The following is a 22420-nucleotide window of genomic DNA, read 5'->3' as shown; positions in this document are numbered from 1 at the left end:
AAGTTGAAAATGATTTTATTAAATCAGTTTGATTCGTCAAAAGGATCAACCAGGGTCATTAAATTGAACTTGGTAGATTAATCAAGTGATCAGGGTCATTAATTTGAACTTGAATACTTGAGTGGATTGCTAGAGCTGATTAAATTTGTTTTTATTGGTTGAAAAAGATGAATTTTAATGTTATTGGTTGAGTAACAGGTTTGGAGACTTTATTATTCCCACGGAGGCAAATTGTCAAAGCTTGAACCAGATTTCTCAAGATCTCAGCATACTGAGAGGGGGAGTCTGTGAAAGGGGGAGTCTGGATCAACAGCTAACGGGAAGTTGGAAGTTAGAAGCCAGGTGTTAATCCTGAAACCTGTGAAGAATGCTTGTGAGAATAGACAGAGTTGAGGAAAAGACTAAGACTGAAGACTATGGAACTGAAGACTAATAAAGACTACGTCAACATCCAAGGGGGAGTCTGTTGATGCACGGAATGTCTGTTGACTGCGTCTACAAAAAGTCTGAAGTCAAGATTGGTCAACAGGGGGTCAAACTGTAAATATTATGAAAATTAGAATTAGGTTCGCTTTTATGTACATGTTACATCATGGTCCGCTTATTTGGTCTTAGTTGGATCGCTTATGTGTCAAGTTGTACCAGGTCCGCTCATATGGCATGTCATATGAGCGAACCAGGAAGTCTATATATAGGGGTGTTCGTCTGAGCGGTTCAATATGCGTATGTGTGTATGCTGGAGCGAAACTCTGTCAAAATTTCAGTAGAAAAGCAATAAAAGCAAAGGAAATTAATAGGACAAGCTGTTGTTACCTTGCATATTCTGATTCCGCCTTTATATGTGAGGATGAGCTACTCTGACTGACTTTTCGGGTCAAAGAACGGTCCAACAAAAACAGATGGACGGGCCAACCGATCGAACAGCCTAACCGATCGGACAGGCTAGCCGATCGGACAGGCTGGCCGATCGGGCGGCCCAACCGATCGGACAGGCTAGCTGATCGGACAGGCTGGCCGATCGGACAGCCCAACCGTTCGGGCTGCCCATCCGATCGAACAGTCTATTCGATCGGACAGCCCATCCTAATGGGCCAACCTTCGATCTGATTTTTGTCCAATTCCGTGTATTCCGATACCATTTAACGCGCAATCCAATTCTCATATAATCAGTCTGAAATCAGGGCATTCTCAGGCATTATCCCGTCAATCCAACCAAATACGCACTGTGAGTATACTTGACCCTTTTTTATCGAATTTCGGGTGTAGCATACGTTCCTTATAAATGGAACCTATCAAATGAATGATTCAATTAGTAAACTTTTCACTTGCGAATAACTGTTTGCATAGATATACGTGATGCTGGTTGCATGTATGCTAGGACTTATATCGTGACGTCCCACCATGACTAGTATAGTACTATTGCACCCGACGGGGTCTAGTTATGCCATTGAAGAATCGAGCATCGAGGACTTAGCTGGTAGTATCAGTTTTGTGAGTATATATGTCGTGTATTACGTTTATGCATGTGGGAATTCGCAGCACTCTTTAATCTATTATGCTATTACATATCAAACCTGTATACTCGCCAATACTTTTGTATTGACAATATTTTAACGTATGTTGCAGGTTTAGTTGAAGTCTTCATCAAATCAAGCTAGGAAGTCTAGAAACTCACCTAAAATCTAGGTTGTCGGATTTAAATTGTTCGAGAGGACAAGAAATATGTGATGACTTATGTGATTGTATTAGTTGTTAGTATGGGATAACGAATGTAATAAATATTATCGCAATATAGTTCTTATGAATTCTCTTGAGCAATCTGATTCGCCTAGAGCCGCGCCCCGATGATTCCGCCATCGGTTGGGGTGTGACAGATTGGTATCAGAGCCATAACTATAGGGAATTAGGCAAGACTCGACCTAGTCTGGGTCGACGTCTTAGAAATTGACCTAGTCTATGTCTAAGCACCCACAGGCTGACGCGACGAACCCAGTAGGGTTTGTATTGCGCCTACCTGATGCTTTCGATCGAAATTGCCAAGACTACGACTTTGTGTGAACCTCGCATACTACAACTTCACACAAAGAAGCCTTTCCTAAGGCTGGAATACTACCTAGCCTTTCCTAAGGCTGACACAATACACATGTATACGAAAATACTCGCATCTCACAACCGAGTAATCCAGTCGAGACCAGGTGTGAAAACCAATAACTCTCGATAGGATTGCTCACTCAGCGCATTTTTCTAGCACGAGAATCTTTCTTAAAGTTAGGAGTGACATCCATACCTCGACGAAAGCCTCCATTTCGAAATTCTAGTGGAGCTCTCGGATTCATTCGATGAGCACAACCACCATTGGGAACGAAACTGTTAAGTCAGGGGTGAAACCCGTACCTTAATGAACCGTTCCACTCCCTAAAATAGTTTTTAAAAAGCTCTCACCAAGGACTCGACCACCACAATGACACGAGCCACGCGATGACTAAGAGGACGAATGCCATGAGCTGCATCCCAGTGGAAGCATAAGTCTCCAAGGTCAACGAGCGTGCACGAACTTGTTGGGGTGTGATTGGGTTACCTTGGGTAGTCGACGCCTAAAACACCCGAGGCACTTCGAGTACTTTGCTAAGCCTACGACTCACTGGTTTTACATTTCGATGAACTTTGCTAAAGCCTCGAATGGTGCCATTTGTATGCTGGCATGATAGCTGTTGTTGTACGAGAATTCGACTAACGGAAGGTATTTGTTCCAACTACCACCGAAGTCTATGACACACGCACGAAGCTTGTCCTCAAGAGTACGGATCGTTCTTTCAGTCTGTCCGTCGGTTTGAGGATGGAATGCGGTACTTAGGTTAAGCGTTGTACCAAGAGCTGCTTGAAATGTTTCCCACAATCACGAAGTAAACCGAGCGTCACGGTCCAAAATGATGTCACGAGGCGTACCATGATTACAAATGATCTCGTCGGTGTAGATTCGGGCTAGTCGTTCTACCTTGTAGTCTTCCCGTATTGGCAAAAAATGGGCTGATTTGGTCAAACGATCAACTATGACCCAAATGCTGTCGTGACCTGATGGCGTGGGCGGAAGTTTGGTTATGAAGTCCATAGCTATACTCTCCCACTTCCATATGGGGATTGGAGGTTGTTCGAGTAAGCCAGAAGGTCGTTGATGTTCAGCCTTAACTCTCGCACAAGTCAGGCAACTTCCAACATAAAGGGCGATATCTCTTTTCATTCCCGGCCACCAATACTTGTATCGAAGGTCCTGGTACATTTTGTCGGCACCGGAATGAATAGAATATCGGGATTTGTGGGCTTCGTCCATTATAATCTTTCGCAAATCGGTCCGCTTAGGGATCCAAATTCGATCCAGATAATAGAAAATCCCATTTGCTTTGCTTATAAGCTGAGCTCCATCGTGATAAATCCTCTCTTTCTTCAAAGTGCGTTCATTAAAACAAGCATGCTGGGCTTCGCGGATGATGGTTTCGAGATCATCCTGGGCTTAGGTATTGCAAATACTGAGCAAATAACTCCGTCTGCTGAGCGCGTCGGCAACAACATTCGCCTTGCCTGGGCGATAACGAATCTCACAGTCGTAATCGTTAAGGAGTTCTACCCATCGGCGTTGACGCATGTTAAGTTCTTTCTGATTGAAGATGTGTTGTAAACTCCTGTGATCGGTGAAGATCGTACACTTGGTACCATACAGGTAGTGTCGCCAAATCTTCAATGCAAAAACAACTGCGCCTAGCTCGAGATCATGGGTTGTATAGTTCTTCTCGTGGATTTTGAACTGAGGAGATACGTAAGCTATAACCTTGTCCCGTTGCATGAGAACACAGCCAAGACCAAGGTTGGAAGCATCACAGTAGACAATGAAATCATTGTTTCCGTCGGGCAATGTGAGGACAGGAGCATTGCAAAGCATATGCTTGAGGGTTTGAAAAGCATACTCTTGTTCGGTTCCCCAAACAAAAGACTTGTCTTTATGGGTAAGAGCGGTAAGCGGCACAGCGATCTTAGAGAATCCTTCGATAAATCTTCGGTAATAGCCCGCTAGTCCAAGAAAAGAACGAACTTCAAACGGGTTCTTAGGCGTAATCCAACTCTTAGCTGCTTCAATCTTCGCGGGATCGACATGAATACCTTGACTATTAACGATGTGACCCAGAAATTGACCCTCCTCCAGCCAAAATTCACACTTGGAGAACTTGGCATAGAGTTGATACCCCTGGAGTAGCTCGAGAACCAGACGTAGATGTTGCGCGTGTTCGGTCTTCGACTTAGAATAGATCAAGACATCGTCGATGAACACGATGACGAAACAGTCTAGAAATGGCTTACACACGCGATTCATCAGATCCATGAAAACCGCAGGTGCATTAGTTAAACCAAAAGGCATAACAACGAATTCATAATGGCCATATCGAGTACGAAAAGCGGTTTTGGGGATGTCTTCCTCTTGAATGCACAATTGATGATAGCCTGAACGTAGATCGATCTTCGAGAAACACTTAGCACCTTGCAGCTGATCAAATAAGTCATCGATTCGAGGCAGAGGGTAACAATTCTTGATGGTTAACTTATTCAACTCCCGATAGTCGATGCACATCCTGAACGACCCATCCTTCTTTTTAACGAAGAGGACTGGCGCGCCCCAAGGAGAGGTGCTCGGGCGAATAAAGCCTTTTTCAAGCAATTCCTGGGGTTGGTTCGAGAGTTCCCTCATTTCGGATGGCACGAGTCGATAAGGGGCTTTGGCTACAGGGTTAGCTCCAGGAATAAGGTCGATACGAAAGTCGATATCACGACTTGGCGGTAGTCCAGGAAGATCATCAGGGAACACCTGAGGAAATTCACGGACCACTGGAACGTCCTTGACTTCGGCCTTCCTTTTCTTTTCCTTCTCCGCTACTACAATGTTGGCCAAGAAAGCTCTGTATTCCTTGCGGAGATACTTGCTAGCTTGAATGCATGACATGAGTTTGAGACCTTTCGAAGTTGTTTCACCGTAAACACATAATAGATCACCATTCGCGAGCGAGAATCGAATCATCTTATCAAAGCACGCAACTTCAGCATGGTTTTCGCGAAGAAAGTTCATGCCTACTATGACATCGAAATTTCCGAGTTGCATGGGAATAAGGTCGATTGGGAAGATGTGATTGTTGAGCTCGAGAGTACAATCACGAAGAACATAGTTAACGGCGACAGTTCTTCCAATGGCGACTTCGACTTCGAATGACGAGGGGAGATAAGAACGCTTACGACTAAGGAGCTTCTCGAATTCAAACGACACAAATCAGTTATCGGCTCCAGTATCAAACAAACACGATGCATAAATACCATTCACAAGGAACGTACCATTAACCACGTTGTTGTCAGCCTGGGCCTGACAAGCATTGATGTTGAAGGTTCTAGCACGGGCTGCTTATTGCTGCTGCTGCTGCTGTTGGGGCTCTTGTTTCACAACCCTGTTCGGGCACATGTTTGCAAAATGGTTAGGATCACCACATGCAAAGCAGACTCGAGCACTGACCGCGGGTGCTTGAGCTGCAGGTTGGCCTTGAGGGGCTGGGAGTAGAGCTTGATGAGCGGCGACTTGAACTGGGGCTTGACGGGGACCATAGCGACAATTGGCAGTGAAATGACCGTAGAGGTTGCAGTGAGCGCAGAAACGACAGGCGATTCCCACCGGATGATGATATGAGCCTGTCGGGCAGAGCGGGTGGGGACCTGTGTATGCACGCTTTGCTGGCGGTGCATTGGTCACTGGAGTTGGTCGATAGTGAGACTGCTGCTGAGCCTGTACGGCCTACAGAGGGGCAGCAGTTGTTGTGACAGCACAGTTCTTGCTGGAGCTGCTGTTGTTGTGCTTCTTCTTTCGGCGTGATGACTTGGATGGCTGAGCAGTGGAGTCGGCAGTTGGTGCAGTTGTAGCTTGATGCAGAGACTTGGATTGCTTATCCCAGAAACCAGACTTTACCCGCTTGTCATTGATCTCGGCGGCAAGCAAGTAAGTCTCCTCGATTGATGATGTCTTGGCGTCGTGAACAAAGTCGGCAACACAATCAGGTAGAGCTCGAATATACTTCTTGATGGCCATATCTGGAGTCTTGACTTGATCGGGACAGATAATGCTAAGCTGCTTAAAGCGAGCAGTTAAAGCAACGTTGTCTCCGTCCTTCTGCTTGATGTTCCAAAACTCGTCCTCCAGCTTTTGGCGTTCATGGGGAGGGCAAAATTCGTCCATCATGATGGCCTTCAGCTCTTCCCAAGTCAGCTCATAAGCTGCATCATTCCCGCGTTTGTTTCGTTCGGCCGTCCACCTGTCTAGAGCTCGGGACTGGAAGACACCAGTCGCATTGAGGGTACGAAGATTCTCAGGACAACCGCTTTGGCGTAGAGTGACTTCAACCGAATCAAACCATTAAAACATGGTGGTAGGGCCATCTTCTCCGGTAAACTCTTTTGGTCCGCATGCCTTGAACTGTTTGAAGCTGAAAACAGTCTTGTTAGCATCTTTAGGAGCATCGATTCGCGACTCCTCAGACGATTTGCTGACGTTTTCATACACCTCGCTTACAGCTTTTGCCACTTGCTTGGCGATGATAGCAGCGAGACGCTTGTCTCTCTTTTCTTGGCGAGTAAGAGGGTTCGGTGTCCAGATGACGACATGGTCTGCAACAGACATCGTCGTAGGTCTCAGACACAACAAATCGGATCTCACCTCACACGTCTACTACTACTTACTAAAGCTTAGGAACACGTCGAAACAGGTATCACATAGGCACATAACCACAGATTCACGTAGTCACAGAAGCACATAAGCACGTAGGCACAGAAACACAGAAGCACATAAACACTTACGCATTTAATCACAGATGCAGTCAGAATACAGAAACCTATCCTTTCAAGTTCGCGTGTCGTTCGTATAGTATATCGAGTAGTATCATATAGTCGTATAGCGTGTCGGGTAGTATAGTATAATCGTATTGCATGTCGAGTATAGTATAAGCGTATATTGTGGCGTAATTTCGTCTAGATTTGCAACGACTTGTTAGCGTTTTGAGATAGGAGAGCAATGCGAGTCGTGTGTGTCGATCGAAGTGATAGCAAAAATCGAATAAATACCAAAATTAAACACATAAACGGATAATCACACATAAAGCACATAAAATCGACGAATTATCAGAGTCAGCAGTTGCGGGCTCAGAATTGAAACATATAAAATCGTGGAATAGATTGTCTGCGGCTACTAGACGTCGACTACCCAAAGCGATTCGACTATTCACAATGGACTTGTCGTCAGTTTTCGACTTTCGGGATCGCGTTTCTGCCTCGATTCTTGGGCATTTAACGTGTATTCCCTAGGTCACACTTATGAGTTCAGGTCGTTGGAGTCCGTCGAGGCTTTGGTGAGATAAATAAAATTCCGAAACAAGTTGTCAAGGTTAGGGTTTCACCCCTAGCTTAGCAACTTCTTCCTTATTTTAGTAAAATTGAGGAGATTATTCATCAAAATATGGATTTCACTCCTGATTTGGTATAATTCTCCTCGTTTTTCATTGAAAATCATGAGGAAATCATTGATAAATGGATAAAATCAGCATTGACCAAACGATATAGTCGAGAGTTTACGGCTTTCACACCTAATCTCGACTAAATCGCTTGACTCTATTTGAAAATTCGAGTGCAGTGATAGCGAAGAGTATTAGAATATTGCACATAAGCTTGGTCTGTTGGTTCCTAACTATAGTCTAGGTCTCTAAGACAGCGACCCGGACTAGGTCGTGTCTAGCCTAATTCCCTATAGTTATGGCTCTCATACCAATCTGTCACACCCCAACCGATGGTGGAATCATCGGGGCATGGCACTGAGCGAAACAGATTGTCCAGAAGTTTCCATAACAACTATCATTACCATTCAATTTATGTAACACGTCCCATACCGTGCCTCAAATGGCAAAACAAATTATTACAAATAACATCTAGCCAAATATTCTGTTCCGAGAACTCAGATTTAAATAAAAATATAAATATTGTTTAATTGCTTCTAGAGACTCGATCTGCAAGATCTACAGACAACAATGCTCTAGACGCTTATTCCTAGCTCGCCTTCCTAGCAGATAAGCATCCTAATTGCCTGTCACATACGTTAAAATAAAGTCAATACATAAAATGTAAAGGTGAGGATACAAGTTTGATATAGCATATAGAGTTCGAAATAGTTTACGCATAACCAGCACGTACACAGAGGAAAACGATGCATGTTAATTATCGACATGGATCTATCGATACCAATGACTGCGGGTTGACTGTCCGAGACAGTTCGCAATACATGATTACCACCGTAATCCATGCAAGTAATTGTCCTTAACAACCCCCGTGTGAACGGGTGCTGAGTCCAAACTATAGTACAACGTCGTTAAGGCAGGTAGACAGCATTCCACGTGTAAACATAACAACAAGCATTCATTTAGTCACGTAATACATGCGAATCGGTTAGCGTTCAAATAATTGAGTAGTGTGATCGATTGTGATTTAGATAACTAACGTATGTAACCCCCAAAAGTGCTAAAGCAAAAAGGGTTCGAATATACTCACAGCGGTTGATTGATGGATTGAAGGGAACGCTTGAGAGTAGGGTTAGCCTGAATAGTACGATAGCATAATGATGAGTAATATTTTACGCGTTACAGATTAGTGATGTTGGGTCGAACAGCCTGGTCGATCGAACTGTAGGTTCGATCGAGCGAGTTGTTCGTTCGGTTAGACAGTCCGTTCGGACAGTCTGTTCGATCGGCCGGTAGGCTCGATCGGTTGGACTGTTCGAGTGGGTTGTTTCTTCCTTTGAATAGGATGTGTTTGTGTATGATGGCTTGTCCTTTTGAAGTTTTCGTTGTAGTATTTGAGATCATTGAAGTGTTCTTACCTTTCAGGTCGATCGATCGAACGGGCCGTTCGATCGGTCGGCTTAACCGATCAGTAGTAGTTCTCAGCAGGATGTCACCTGATCGAACAGTATGTTCGATCGGGTGGCACTCCAATACGTCGAACGAGTTGCAAAATCGATTAAGGGTTGAAGCATAGTATCTCATGATCCGATGGGTAATGTTATCGAACAGCTCATTCGATCGAACATTACCTCGTTCAATACTATACATCATGAATTTGTCAAAGTGTGGGGCCATGTGCTAGCTGATCGGCTGGCCTGGTCGATCGGCTGACATGTCCGATCGGCTGGGCTGTTCGTTCGAACAGCCTGCCCGATCGGTCAGCATCCTGACCTGGTCGGCCTGTTCGTCTAACACTTGGTTGTTCTGTTTGTTTGACGTTATATTGAGATATTTTGACAACGAGTTGAATCATGGCACCTTCGTTCTTAGTTGTTTCCCCTGCTCGGACAGGAATCACCCAAGTCCGGCCGATGAACGGTTCGGAACGGAGTTTATCGTTTAACCCGAAATCGGTGAACCTCGTAGATAGAATCCGAATCTTGAACCACTTGACCATTAGAGTGATTGGTGAGTTGGCTCAAGCTCCGTTTCTATCGGTTTGAAGGCACTGAGTGTAAAAGAGTTGAAAGAAAGTTTGAAAATCCATCTTTCAATCCTTCACACTATGTGAATGTTCAGATCTGTGATAGATCTTAGTGTTTTTATGTGGAAATCGGCTAGATCCAAGTGATTCTTGGTGGTTTGAGGCCAAAACATGAAGTTCTTAAAGAACACCATGATGACATCATCCTAGAATCCTTAGATCTTGATGATTTCACGGTTAGAAATCAAGATTTGAAAGATAGAAAGGTGTAGGAGTGTGTATTGATCAAGAAAGTACATGATTTAGGATGAAAACTTACAGAAATCGGAAGAAATCTGAGAAAAGAAGGGGAGCACGAGCTGGTCTGTCAGAAGGTTTCCAAAAGTGGAAAGAATGACAATGACAGGCCTATTTATAGGCTTCCCAAAGAGGAAAGGGCTGGCCGATCGGCCAGGCATCCCGATCGGACAGCCTGCTCGATCGGACAGTCTGTTCGATCGGTTGGGCTGTTCGATCGGCTAGGAGCCTGATCAATCCACAGCCTGTTTTGAGCGTTCGGTGCGACGATTTCTGATATTTCGATTTCGATTGAAGATGATACGAATACGATAGAGTTTCCTATTCAAATTACTTTTAATCCCAACCACTATATCTACATACAAGCATCTACATTCCATATTCGATTTCGATTTCGATTGAGTTCGATTGAGTTTCGAGTTTCGATTCGATTGATCACCACACATAACATAAAGTAAGCACGCACATGTAACACATAAGGCACACACACACGTAATATAACACTAAATTCGCGTAATTCGAGTTTCAAGTTTGATTGATGATTCGATTAGCTTGATTATTGATTGATTAACTTTATCGCATTGTTACTTCCTACTATTCACAGTCGTAAATCGTTTCGCGTCGGTTAAACATTCGATTACTTCAATTTCTCTGATAGACAACACTTACTCCACATAATACAAATCATAAAATAGACTATTTACAGTCAAAGAAGTCAAACTTGACTTGGACTTTGACTTTGACTTTGACATTCGAAAACACAGGGTGTTACACCACCACACGCCGGATAGGCTTTCGAGCGGTCCTTTTTGGAGGACAACCCGACAACACTTTCAAGCCTATATGGGTGAGAACAACCGAACCGTCGACTCCCTCTCATAGCGTTTTAGGACACTCTGTCTCGATTACGAAAGAATCGAGATGATCCACACCACCGTGGAGCTCGAGGGTGGTGATCTCGGGGAGGACAACATTACTAAGTGACTCTCATTAGCTTTAGGTGTAACACCCCCAAAATTCCACCTGCGGAAACCCCGCGAGGCGTGTTACGCATCAGAGTTCGAGCCACCAATCACATTGAACTAATAGTAAATACTTAATAAAACATGCCATTAATTACCAATAGAAAATGTTTAAACATGATATCAATTCCCAAGATGTTGTGTAGCGGAAGCATGTAACTAATCGTTTAGCAAATGTTTCATAATAATACTTAAAACCAATGTATCAAATGTAAGTTGATCCAAGAGCCTCGATCCATGACCACCCCAGCACTCCCAGATAGCAAGTCCAGGTTGCAAGTGTTAATGACCTACAAGCATGTAAACAAGTGCGTCAGACTACGCTGGTGAGTTCAAGGTTTTGTTAACGTGTTGTGTTACCAGATATATGTTAATGCGATTCAATGTTGCGTTACGATGTTGCTCATGCTAGTTACCCTAGGGAGTACGCCCTTACGTAACCGAGGAGTGTGCCTCTTAGCAACCCACTATGTTGTTCCCGCTAGTTACCCTAGGGAAAACGCCCTTACGTAACCGAGGAGTGTGCCTCTTAACAACCACAGTGAAACCCAGATAATTAGTTCACCCCCGTCCTTACGGCCCGGTGTGAGGTTTCCCACCTAATAGCGCTATCAACTAATTACCCCCATTGTCCTCCAGGCAATCCGATGATAGATCCCATGTTCAATAACCAAAACCGATTAAGTTATTTACCCATGGTTTCCCTTCCAAATGTTTACCAGTTGTCCCAAACCACCGGGACGTATGCTTGAGAAATGCATTGAACTCACCTGGGATTGCTCGGTATGATACACAATAGTTCAATTAAGCTACAAAGTGATCAACCACGTCCTAGCATGTTTATCATACAAGTCAGGTTTGTATTCAAGTATTGCATGTATGTTCTACACGTATCGTAACAAGTTGTGTACAAGCATTGATCATCATGTTCACGTACAAGCATAACAGCTCAACAGTAGCTTCACAAAAACAAAGTCCAAATATGCGGCCCAATCAGATGGGCTCGTAACAGTGTGCAGGCCCAATGACAAAGTGTACGTGTAAATGGTCTCGAGTCGAGACTAAGCTCTCGAGTCGAGACTGGGCGGTCTCGGGTTGTCCTGGTTTCACAGTCTCGAGTCGCAACAGGGTGTTCTCGAGTCATTATGTTCCAGTCGAGATCACACGGTCTCGAGTCGCAACCGGACCCGCAACCGTGGTCTCGGTTTGTGCTGTTTTGTGTCGGTGTGCTGGTCTCGAGTCGAGACAGTGAGTTCTCGACTCGCAATCCCTGTTGTAACTGATTTCCTTAATTGCAGTTTATGATTCCCGTAATAGTTGCAAACAGATTTGGCAGTTTCACAATCAAATCAAATCACAATTATTTCAACATTCAACATTCATATCATCATCATCAAGAACAGTAATTCAATATCAACATAATATGCAACCGGATCATTTGATTAACTACTATACGGCTCTAAATCAATGACATGTAACCCGACTCATGGCAACATACGTTTAACATAAACATGTCCGATTTAACAAGCATTCGGTTCAACATCATCTTAACAAGAATCCGAACAACATATTGCAAGATATCCGATTATCATGTAAACATCCCTACTCATGAATTCTAACACATAATCATATACAATCAAATCATCATTTACGAATAATCAAGCACTAACCGATTGATAGAAGGTGATCCGATTCGGGAAAAGGTCTTCGAGGGAAAAGAAAGTGATGGCCACCGGCTTAGAGAGAGAAGAGCACTAGAGTTTGTGTGTATTGTGTTGTTGTAACCAAAAGAGAAAACAACCCTAAGGGTGTTTGCTTATATGCGCACAAGAGGGAAAGAGGGAATGGGCCGAACCCCACTTGGGTTGCCCCTTGGTTCCGGTTACAAGGATTACGGCCCAAATGGCCTTGTGTGATTGATCCATGTTGTGCGGTTTTAGTTCGAGTAACATACATACAAGCATTTAATTCGTAACATACAATAAAAACACATATCACGTAAACATACATTCATTCAATTAAAGTAGCTCACGTAAGCACGTAGCGTTACAGAAAGTAGGTTCAAATTACGAGTTGTCACAGTATCCCCAACTAAAAAGTAATTTCGTCCCGAAATTTGGTACGCACTCACTGAGAAAGCTAGATAAGTTAAAGCAGCTAGATAAGTTAAAGCTAGGTAAGTTATGTCGTTTGCTGGTTTTCCTGGGGTGTCACATCCTCCCCAACTTGAATGGGAATTTCGTCCCGAAATTCACTAGTTGCATCAACATTAGATTTGCTAGGTTTTGCCTGGTCTTTGGGGAACAAATGTGGATACTTAAGTTTCATCTGGTCCTCGCGTTCCCACGTGAACTCTGGACCACGTCTTGAGTTCCAACGAACTCTCACAATCGGTATACGGCTGTGTTTACGAACTTTAACTTCCCGATCCATAATCTCAATTGGTTCTTCGACAAACTGCAATTTGTCATCTATCTTTATCTCTTGAAATGGTACAACTAGTGTTTCATCAACCAAACACTTCTTTAGCTGCGATACGTGAAATACATCATGGACATTACCCAACTCAGGCGGTAATTCCAACCTGTAGGCCACCTTTCCAATCCGTTCTACAATTTTGAATGGTCCTACATAACGAGGGTTTAGTTTGCCGCGTTTCCCAAAACGCACCACACCCTTCCAGGGTGAAACCTTTAACATAACGCGGTCATTAACTTCAAATTCCAGCGGTTTACTACGCTTGTCAGCGTAGCTTTTCTGGCGGTCGCGAGCTGCGGCCATACGGTTTCGGATCTGCACAATGCTTTCTGATGCCTCAAGCACAAACTCAGGGCCTGTGATCTGACTATCACCCACCTCAAGCCAGCAGAGAGGTGAACGACATTTCCGTCCGTACAATGCTTCGAATGGAGCTGCCTTAATACTTGTATGGTAGCTGTTGTTGTAGGAGAATTCTATCAATGGCAAGTGTTTCTCCCATCCTTTCCCAAAGTCGATTACGCATGCCCGTAGCATGTCTTCAAGTGTTTGGATGGTGCGCTCGCTTTGACCATCCGTCTGCGGGTGATAAGCGGTACTAATGTCGAGTTGGGAACCAAACGATTTATGCATTGACTGCCATAACTCTGAAGTGAAACGCGGATCTCGGTCCAAAATGATAGAAGTTAGCACCCCATGCCTAGAAACCACCTCCTTAAGATACACCGCTGCCAGCTGAGAGAATTTGTCTGTTTCCTTGATTGCTAGGAAGTGTGCTGATTTCGTGAGGCGATCAACAATCACCCAAATGGTGTCATTCCTAGCCTGGGTTCTTGGTAGTCCTGTCACGAAGTCCATGGCGATCTGTTCCCACTTCCATGTGGGTATCTCTGGTTGCTGCAGTAGGCCTGAGGGCTTTTGATGTTCTGCTTTGACTTTAGCACAAGTCAAACATTTGCTGACGTAGGTTGCTATATGAGCCTTCATGCTGGGCCACCAGTAGGTAGTTTTCAAGTCGTGGTACATCTTATCTGATCCAGGATGTACAGAGTAGCGTGATTTATGTGCCTCTTCCATTACAAGTTCTCGTAAGTTGCCAAAGAATGGGACCCAAATGCGTCCAGTTACGTAGTAAGCACCGTCTCCCTTTCGTTCTAGTCGTTGCCTCGAGCCACGTAAAGCTTCAGCTCGAACGTTCTCTGGTTTCAACGCTTCTAACTGAGCGTCTCGTATCTGGGAAGGAAGGTTGGACTGGATCGTGAGTTGCAATGCTCGCACACGCCTAGGTGCATTATCCTTTCTGCTGAGGGCGTCGGCTACCACGTTCGCCTTGCCCGGATGATACTTGATGGCACATTCATAATCGTTCAATAGTTCCACCCATCGTCGTTGTCGCATATTCAATTCTTTCTGGTCGAAGATGTGCTGAAGACTCCTATGGTCGGTGTAGATGGTGCATTTGGTACCGTACAGATAGTGCCTCCAAATCTTCAACGCAAATACCACCGCTCCTAACTCCAAGTCGTGTGTCGTGTAGTTCTTCTCGTGCACCTTCAGCTGACGAGAAGCATAAGCTATTACCTTCTCGCGTTGCATCAACACGCAACCGAGACCCTGAATTGACGCGTCACAATATACCACAAAATCTTCGGTGCCCTCTGGTAAAGACAAGATTGGTGCACTGCAAAGTCTCTGTTTCAGAACTTGGAAAGCCTCTTCCTGCTTCGTTCCCCAAGAGTACGTCGTGTTCTTCTGTGTCAGCGAGGTGAGAGGTTGCGCGATTTTCGAGAAATCTTTAATGAACCTTCGATAATACCCTGCGAGACCAAGAAATTGTCGCACCTCAGACGGAGTCTTTGGTGCCGCCCAATTCTTAACTGCATCCACCTTCGCAGGATCCACATGTATCCCTTTCTCGTTAACAACGTGCCCAAGGAAGTGCACTTCTCGAATCCAAAAGTCGCACTTAGTAAATTTCGCATACAACTGTTCCCTTCTCAAAAGTTCCAAGATGAGACGTAGGTGGCGCTCGTGATCTTCTTTGTTCTTGGAATAGACTAAGATGTCGTCAATAAACACTATAACAAACTCGTCAAGATATGGCTCACATACGCGGTTCATGAGATCCATGAAAACCGCTGGTGCATTAGTCAATCCAAACGGCATAACCAAAAACTCGTAGTGTCCATAGCGCGTTCGAAAAGCCATCTTGGGAACATCCTCTTCCCTAACCCTTACCTGGTGATACCCCGATCTTAAGTCGATCTTGGAATAGAAACTTGACCCTTGCAGCTGGTCAAACAAGTCGTCGATGCGTGGTAACGGATAGCGGTTCTTAATGGTCACCTTGTTGAGCTCTCGATAGTCGATACACATACGGAATGACCCGTCTTTCTTCTTTACGAACAGAACTGGGGCTCCCCAAGGCGACGAACTGGGTCGAATGAAACCCCTATCCAACAACTCCTGTAGTTGATTGGACAACTCCTGTAACTCTCCAGGTGCTAGCCGGTAAGGAGCTCGAGCAATTGGAGCCGCTCCCGGCGCAAGATCAATCTGAAATTCTACTTGACGGTGGGGAGGTAACCCTGGTAGCTCCTCTGGGAACACATCAGCGAATTCTCGCACCACTGATAGATCCTCGATCTTACTCTCTTTAGACTGAGCGTTGGTAACTAACGCTAACAGTGCAGGATACCCCTTTTGTAGATACTGCTATGCACGCATGGCCGTGATAATCCCAACCATCATCCCACTACGATACCCTTGAACTGACAGTGACTCCCCATCAGGGAGAGGAATACGCACAACTTTCTCCTTACACAAAATTTCTGCTTGGTGCTTAGACAACCAATCCATCCCTACTACTATGTCAAAACTACCGAGTGTAACGGGAAGGAGGTCAATGTCAAACACCTGACCCACGAGATCTAGTTTGCATCCAAAAAGGACATTCGAGGCTTCTATCGTTTTACCATCTGCTAGTTCTACTACTTGTTTAACTTCTAAAGGTGTTGGGGTTATCCCTAATCGTTGACTAAACTCTAGGGACACATAACTCCAATCGGCACCCGAATCAAATAATACAGAAGCAATACGATTGTTAACAGGAAACGTACCAGTTACAACGTTGCCGTCATTCCTGGCATCCCCTGCCCCAAGCTGGAACACTCTGCCGCGAGCACCATTTCCCCCATTGTTGCCGTTGTTGTTGTTGTTGTTCCCAGCATTGTTAGTATTCAGTCGGTTGTTGTCGTTAGCGTTCTGGTTTAGCTGAGGGCAATCCCGCTTAAAGTGGCCCTCGTCACCACACTGATAGCACCCCTTCCTGAAACCCTGGTTCTGCTGGGGTGGTTGCCCCTGTTGTCTCTGGTTTTGCTGGTTCTGTTGCTGCTGGTATTTGGGTTGTGAGGTCCTACAATCCCTGGCCTCATGGCCCGGCTTACCACACTTATTACACGTCCGACCACACGGCCCAAAATGATGATAGCCACACTTGTTACACCGTGGCTTTCTCCCTGCATACGAACCCTGGCTTTGGCCACTTCCCTGGCCTTGATTGACAGAAGACGACTGGCTGGTGCTGCGGTTGTTGTTGTTGTCTGGCCTTTTCTGAGTCTGACCAGCACTGGGTGTTTTGTCGTAGTCGCTCCACTTCCGTTTGTTATCATTAGCAGATGTAGTAGCAGTGGGTGCCGCAGCAGCAGTGGCTGAAATGCGCGGGGGTAACGAATTGCTCTCTACCTCTTGGTCCACAATCTTATGAGTCAGTCGAACAATCTGTGTTAAATCATTGAGATGGGCTGCAGTGACCAAACTCTTCACACGCGGAGGCAACCCTTTGATGAATAACTCAATCCTCCGAGACATAGGCCGGGACAAGTTTGGGCACATGTCGGCTAGTTCATACGATCGCTTCACATACAATTCGACTTCAGATCCAACCATCTTCAAGTCGTAGTACTCGTTTTCCAACTTCTGGACTTCATCCCGAGGACAGTACTCCTCCCTGATCAGTTCTTTAAAGTCTTCCCAGGTTGTGGCATTCGCTGCCTCGATGCCCAACAACTGTACCTGGGCGTTCCACCACGTTAGGGCACCATCTGCCAAGGTACCCGCAGCATATTTCACCGTGTCCCCAGCGGGACAGTTACAGATAGCAAACACGGACTCTGCTTTCTCGAACCATCTCAGAAGTCCCACAGCCCCTTCAGTTCCGGTGAAGGTCTGTGGCTTACAGTCCATGAACATTTTGAATGTACAAGCAGGTTGGTTGGGTTGGGGTTGCGCTTGCTGACCTAAATGACGGAAGGAAACACATTATAGAAGTGAAAAGACGTGTACGCGATATGAGAGTAAAAGTACTTGGTACATTCCGTACCAGCTTGATAGGCTGCTAAAGCCTCAGCCACACGGGTATTGATTAGGTCAGTCAACTCAGCCTGAGTCATGTTGATGTTGCCATGGCCGTGTCCTCGTCCACTCATGATTCTATAGTTGGGAATAAACCGATTTAGAAATCGAAACGAGATGGGAGTCAAGTAGCATACTGATATTTACGTACTACCAAGTTCACACATACTAAGGCAGAACCCTCCTTACGCTCGATAAGCCTCACTGGGACTTGCATGCACCCCGCGTTGTTATTAAGTGTGCACCCATAATAATAAGGCAATTTGCATGCTTATCTCAGTGCCTCTTAGCTTGCGCTCAGAGTTTCCCCCGTTCAAACAACACAACAGATAGTATCACAGGTCTATGGTTCACATGAGTCAAAGAGTAATGTCACACTATCAAGTCACTATGGTGTTTAATGTTTCATTTCATATACGTTGTGAGTATGTGACTGCTAAGTAAGTAACGTATAAAATGAGAGAGAGACGAACCTTGCAATCTGGAGCTGAGTGTCATGATCGATTTTCGAAGATGTTCGGTTATAGTCTGGTTTTACAAAACGTTTTAAAACCTAGTTCACTATAACCAGTGGCTCTGATACCAACTGTAACACCCCCAAAATTCCACCTGCGGAAACCCCGCGAGGCGTGTTACGCATCAGAGTTCGAGCCACCAATCACATTGAACTAATAGTAAATACTTAATAAAACATGCCATTAATTACCAATAGAAAATGTTTAAACATGATATCAATTCCCAAGATGTTGTGTAGCGGAAGCATGTAACTAATCGTTTAGCAAATGTTTCATAATAATACTTAAAACCAATGTATCAAATGTAAGTTAATCCAAGAGCCTCGATCCATGACCACCCCAGCACTCCCAGATAGCAAGTCCAGGTTCCAAGTGTTAATGACCTACAAGCATGTAAACAAGTGCGTCAGACTACGCTGGTGAGTTCAAGGTTTTGTTAACGTGTTGTGTTACCAGATATATGTTAATGCGATTCAATGTTGCGTTACGATGTTGCTCATGCTAGTTACCCTAGGGAGTACGCCCTTACGTAACCGAGGAGTGTGCCTCTTAGCAACCCACTATGTTGTTCCCGCTAGTTACCCTAGGGAAAACGCCCTTACGTAACCGAGGAGTGTGCCTCTTAACAACCATAGTGAAACCCAGATAATTAGTTCACCCCCGTCCTTACGGCCTGGTGTGAGGTTTCCCACCTAATAGCGCTATCAACTAATTACCCTCATTGCCCTCCAGGCAATCCGATGATAGATCCCATGTTCAATAACCAAAACTGATTAAGTTATTTACCCAAGGTTTCCCTTCCAAATGTTTACCAGTTGTCCCAAACCACCGGGACGCATGCTTGAGAAATGCATTGAACTCACCTGGGATTGCTCGGTATGATACACAATAGTTCAATTAAGCTACAAAGTGATCAACCACGTCCTAGCATGTTTATCATACAAGTCAGGTTTGTATTCAAGTATTGCATGCATGTTCTACACGTATCGTAACAAGTTGTGTACAAGCATTGATCATCATGTTCACGTACAAGCATAACAGCTCAACAGTAGCTTCACAAAAACAAAGTCCAAATATGCGGCCCAATCAGATGGGCTCGTAACAGTGTGCAGGCCCAATGACAAAGTGTACGTGTAAATGGTCTCGAGTCGAGACTAAGCTCTCGAGTCGAGACTGGGCGGTCTCGGGTTGTCCTGGTTTCACAGTCTCGAGTCGCAACAGGGTGTTCTCGAGTCATTATGTTCCAGTCGAGATCACACGGTCTCGAGTCGCAACCGGACCCGCAACCGTGGTCTCGGTTTGTGCTGTTTTGTGTCGGTGTGCTGGTCTCGAGTCGAGACAGTGAGTTCTCGACTCGCAATCCCTGTTGTAACTGATTTCCTTAATTGCAGTTTATGATTCCCGTAATAGTTGCAAACAGATTTGGCAGTTTCACAATCAAATCACAATTATTTCAACATTCAACATTCATATCATCATCATCAAGAATAGTAATTCAATATCAACATAATATGCAACCGGATCATTTGATTAACTACTATACGGCTCTAAATCAATGACATGTAACCCGAATCATGGCAACATACGTTTAACATAAACATGTCCGATTTAACAAGCATTCGGTTCAACATCATCTTAACAAGAATCCGAACAACATATTGCAAGATGTCCGATTATCATGTAAACATCCCTACTCATGAATTCTAACACATAATCATATACAATCAAATCATCATTTACGAATAATCAAGCACTAACCGATTGATAGAAGGTGATCCGATTCGGGAAAAGGTCTTCGAGGGAAAAGAAAGTGATGGCCACCGGCTTAGAGAGAGAAGAGCACTAGAGTTTGTGTGTGTTGTGTTGTTGTAACCAAAAGAGAAAACAACCCTAAGGGTGTTTGCTTATATGCGCACAAGAGGGAAAGAGGGAATGGGCCGAACCCCACTTGGGTTGCCCCTTGGTTCCGGTTACAAGGATTACGGCCCAAATGGCCTTGTGTGATTGATCCATTGTAACACCTCGAATTTTTGTGTCCAATAGTGTGATAACACGTGTCATTTGTTTACACGTGGCATTGATGTTAAATAAAGGACCAATTTTGACAAACCTTGAAAATATATAAATTTGAGGGTTATAAATGTCAACAAGGGTAAATATACTGTATAGTAACCCTAAATAACGCTTGAACCTTCAAACGAATAAATCATAGATCGTACGGAAACGAAACGCGGAAGAAAGTGAGAAATTACGAGCTACAGGAGTTAACTGTGTCAACATGTTTAATATTACCTCTGAGTGACCCTTTAACGTTCCCAAGGCTTCGTAGCAGTATTATACGCTCACTAGAATATACTGTATAAATTCCGCGAAGTTCCGTCTTAAAACGAAAGAGTTATACTCAAATTCGTATGAGAAGGGTTAAAAGCGTCAATAATGAAAGTTAAGGCTTTCTGTATAATTAATAAATAAACCGGGGACTTAACAACGCGGGTAAATAACACGAGGCCCCTATCGGTAAATAACCGAGGGCTAAACCGCAAAGTTACCCCTTCAAACCCGAAAGGTCAGGTAAATCATTACGAAAGATTTCGTTATTAATTACCAGGATTTCGTAATCATTTCAAAAGATTTTAAAAATCTGAAAAACAGGTCCCACGCGACCCGCATTACATGTTTGGTTAAGTTGAGGCGGGCCGCGAGCCTCCCCTTTTACGCGTCTGATCTTTGAATCTTAGGCGGCCCGCATTATAAACGCATGGAACTTCCATGCGGGCCGCATTAGACGCCCAGATGCAGAATGCTTGTAACTACTTGCCTTTTGGAGCATTTGATCGACCAACAACCAATTAATGGAGCATGGGCGCCCCCTACTCGACCCATAACACTTAGGGACACCTGCCCATCATCCATGATCAGTTGTAGCATGAGTTGTGATGATCTAAAGGCCTTTTGAGCACTATAAATAGCAATGTTGAGGTTACAACATTCACACAACTCAAACAACTCATCTACTGATCATTCTAAGCTCTCAAGTCCTTTTCTCTGCTACATAAGCAAGAACACACTTCTGTAAGTCGTTCACAACCATTTTGGTCATAAATTTCCATAGTTATAGCCTAAAAACACAACCGTCGTAACTAACGGTTGTCATTACAATATCTTGCAAATGGTTCAGTCTTATGACGGATCAAAAGTAGTTTTGAGTTGGTAATTATGTGGGTAATAAACCTCTAAAAGGGTTCCCCCTGATCACCACTCTAACTATGTCAAAAATCGAGTCAAACGTGCGGTTAAAAAGTCAACAGAAAGTTATTTTATCAATTTATGCATAATCTGTAATGTATATGTTACGAAACCTGTTTTGACACTTATAAAACATGATATTAAGTATATAAACTTGTTTGCGCTCGTTTGAATCGACCATTTGCTATATTGAACCGGTTCGGAGCCGAATGTCGCAAAAGTTTGACTTTTGCTTTGACTTCAGTTCTGACCCGTTTTAGTGAGGTATAAATATACCTTAGGACTCTCTTAGGACCAGGTTACATGATGGTACAAACCTCTGTGATCGGTTCATGAGTTATCCGAGTCTTTTGCGCAATTCCGTCATTCGCCTAAAAGTTGACCGTAACGGCCTTTTAAAATTAAAACGAGTATTTCGGACACGTGAACGGACCAAAACCTTTATCCACTGTATTAAAATAATATTTTGGGAACTTTAAAGATTTTTAATAATTTTTACCTCGCTCATAACCTGCGGTTATGGCTACGGTTTGGTAAATACCGAATATGCCCTTTTCGGCCAAAACATGAGTTCTACAAGGTCTTTTGACCCGATTCCAGTTGCTACTGGTTTTAAATAATAAATAAAGTATTTTAAGCTTTATAAGTTGTTCGGGAAACTCAGATTTCCTGTAGAACTCGAAAAGCTCTTTAAAAGTCTTTAAAATGACCGAAAAGCCCCTACGGGGCATAATAATAACTTAAACTCGTTACGGGCGTCACGGAAGGTATCCTACTGATACCACAACCCATTTAAGGCATATTGACTTAGGAAATAAGCGTACGACTCTCATGGTTAACCGTTTCGCCTATTGCGCGCACGGTTCGGCTTATGAAACTAGTTTTCATAAATTAGCCGAT

The sequence above is a fragment of the Helianthus annuus genome, chromosome 5, assembly GCF_002127325.2.
Source record: "Helianthus annuus cultivar XRQ/B chromosome 5, HanXRQr2.0-SUNRISE, whole genome shotgun sequence".
NCBI lineage: Eukaryota > Viridiplantae > Streptophyta > Magnoliopsida > Asterales > Asteraceae > Helianthus > Helianthus annuus.
Note: the sequence above shows the minus strand (reverse complement) of the source record.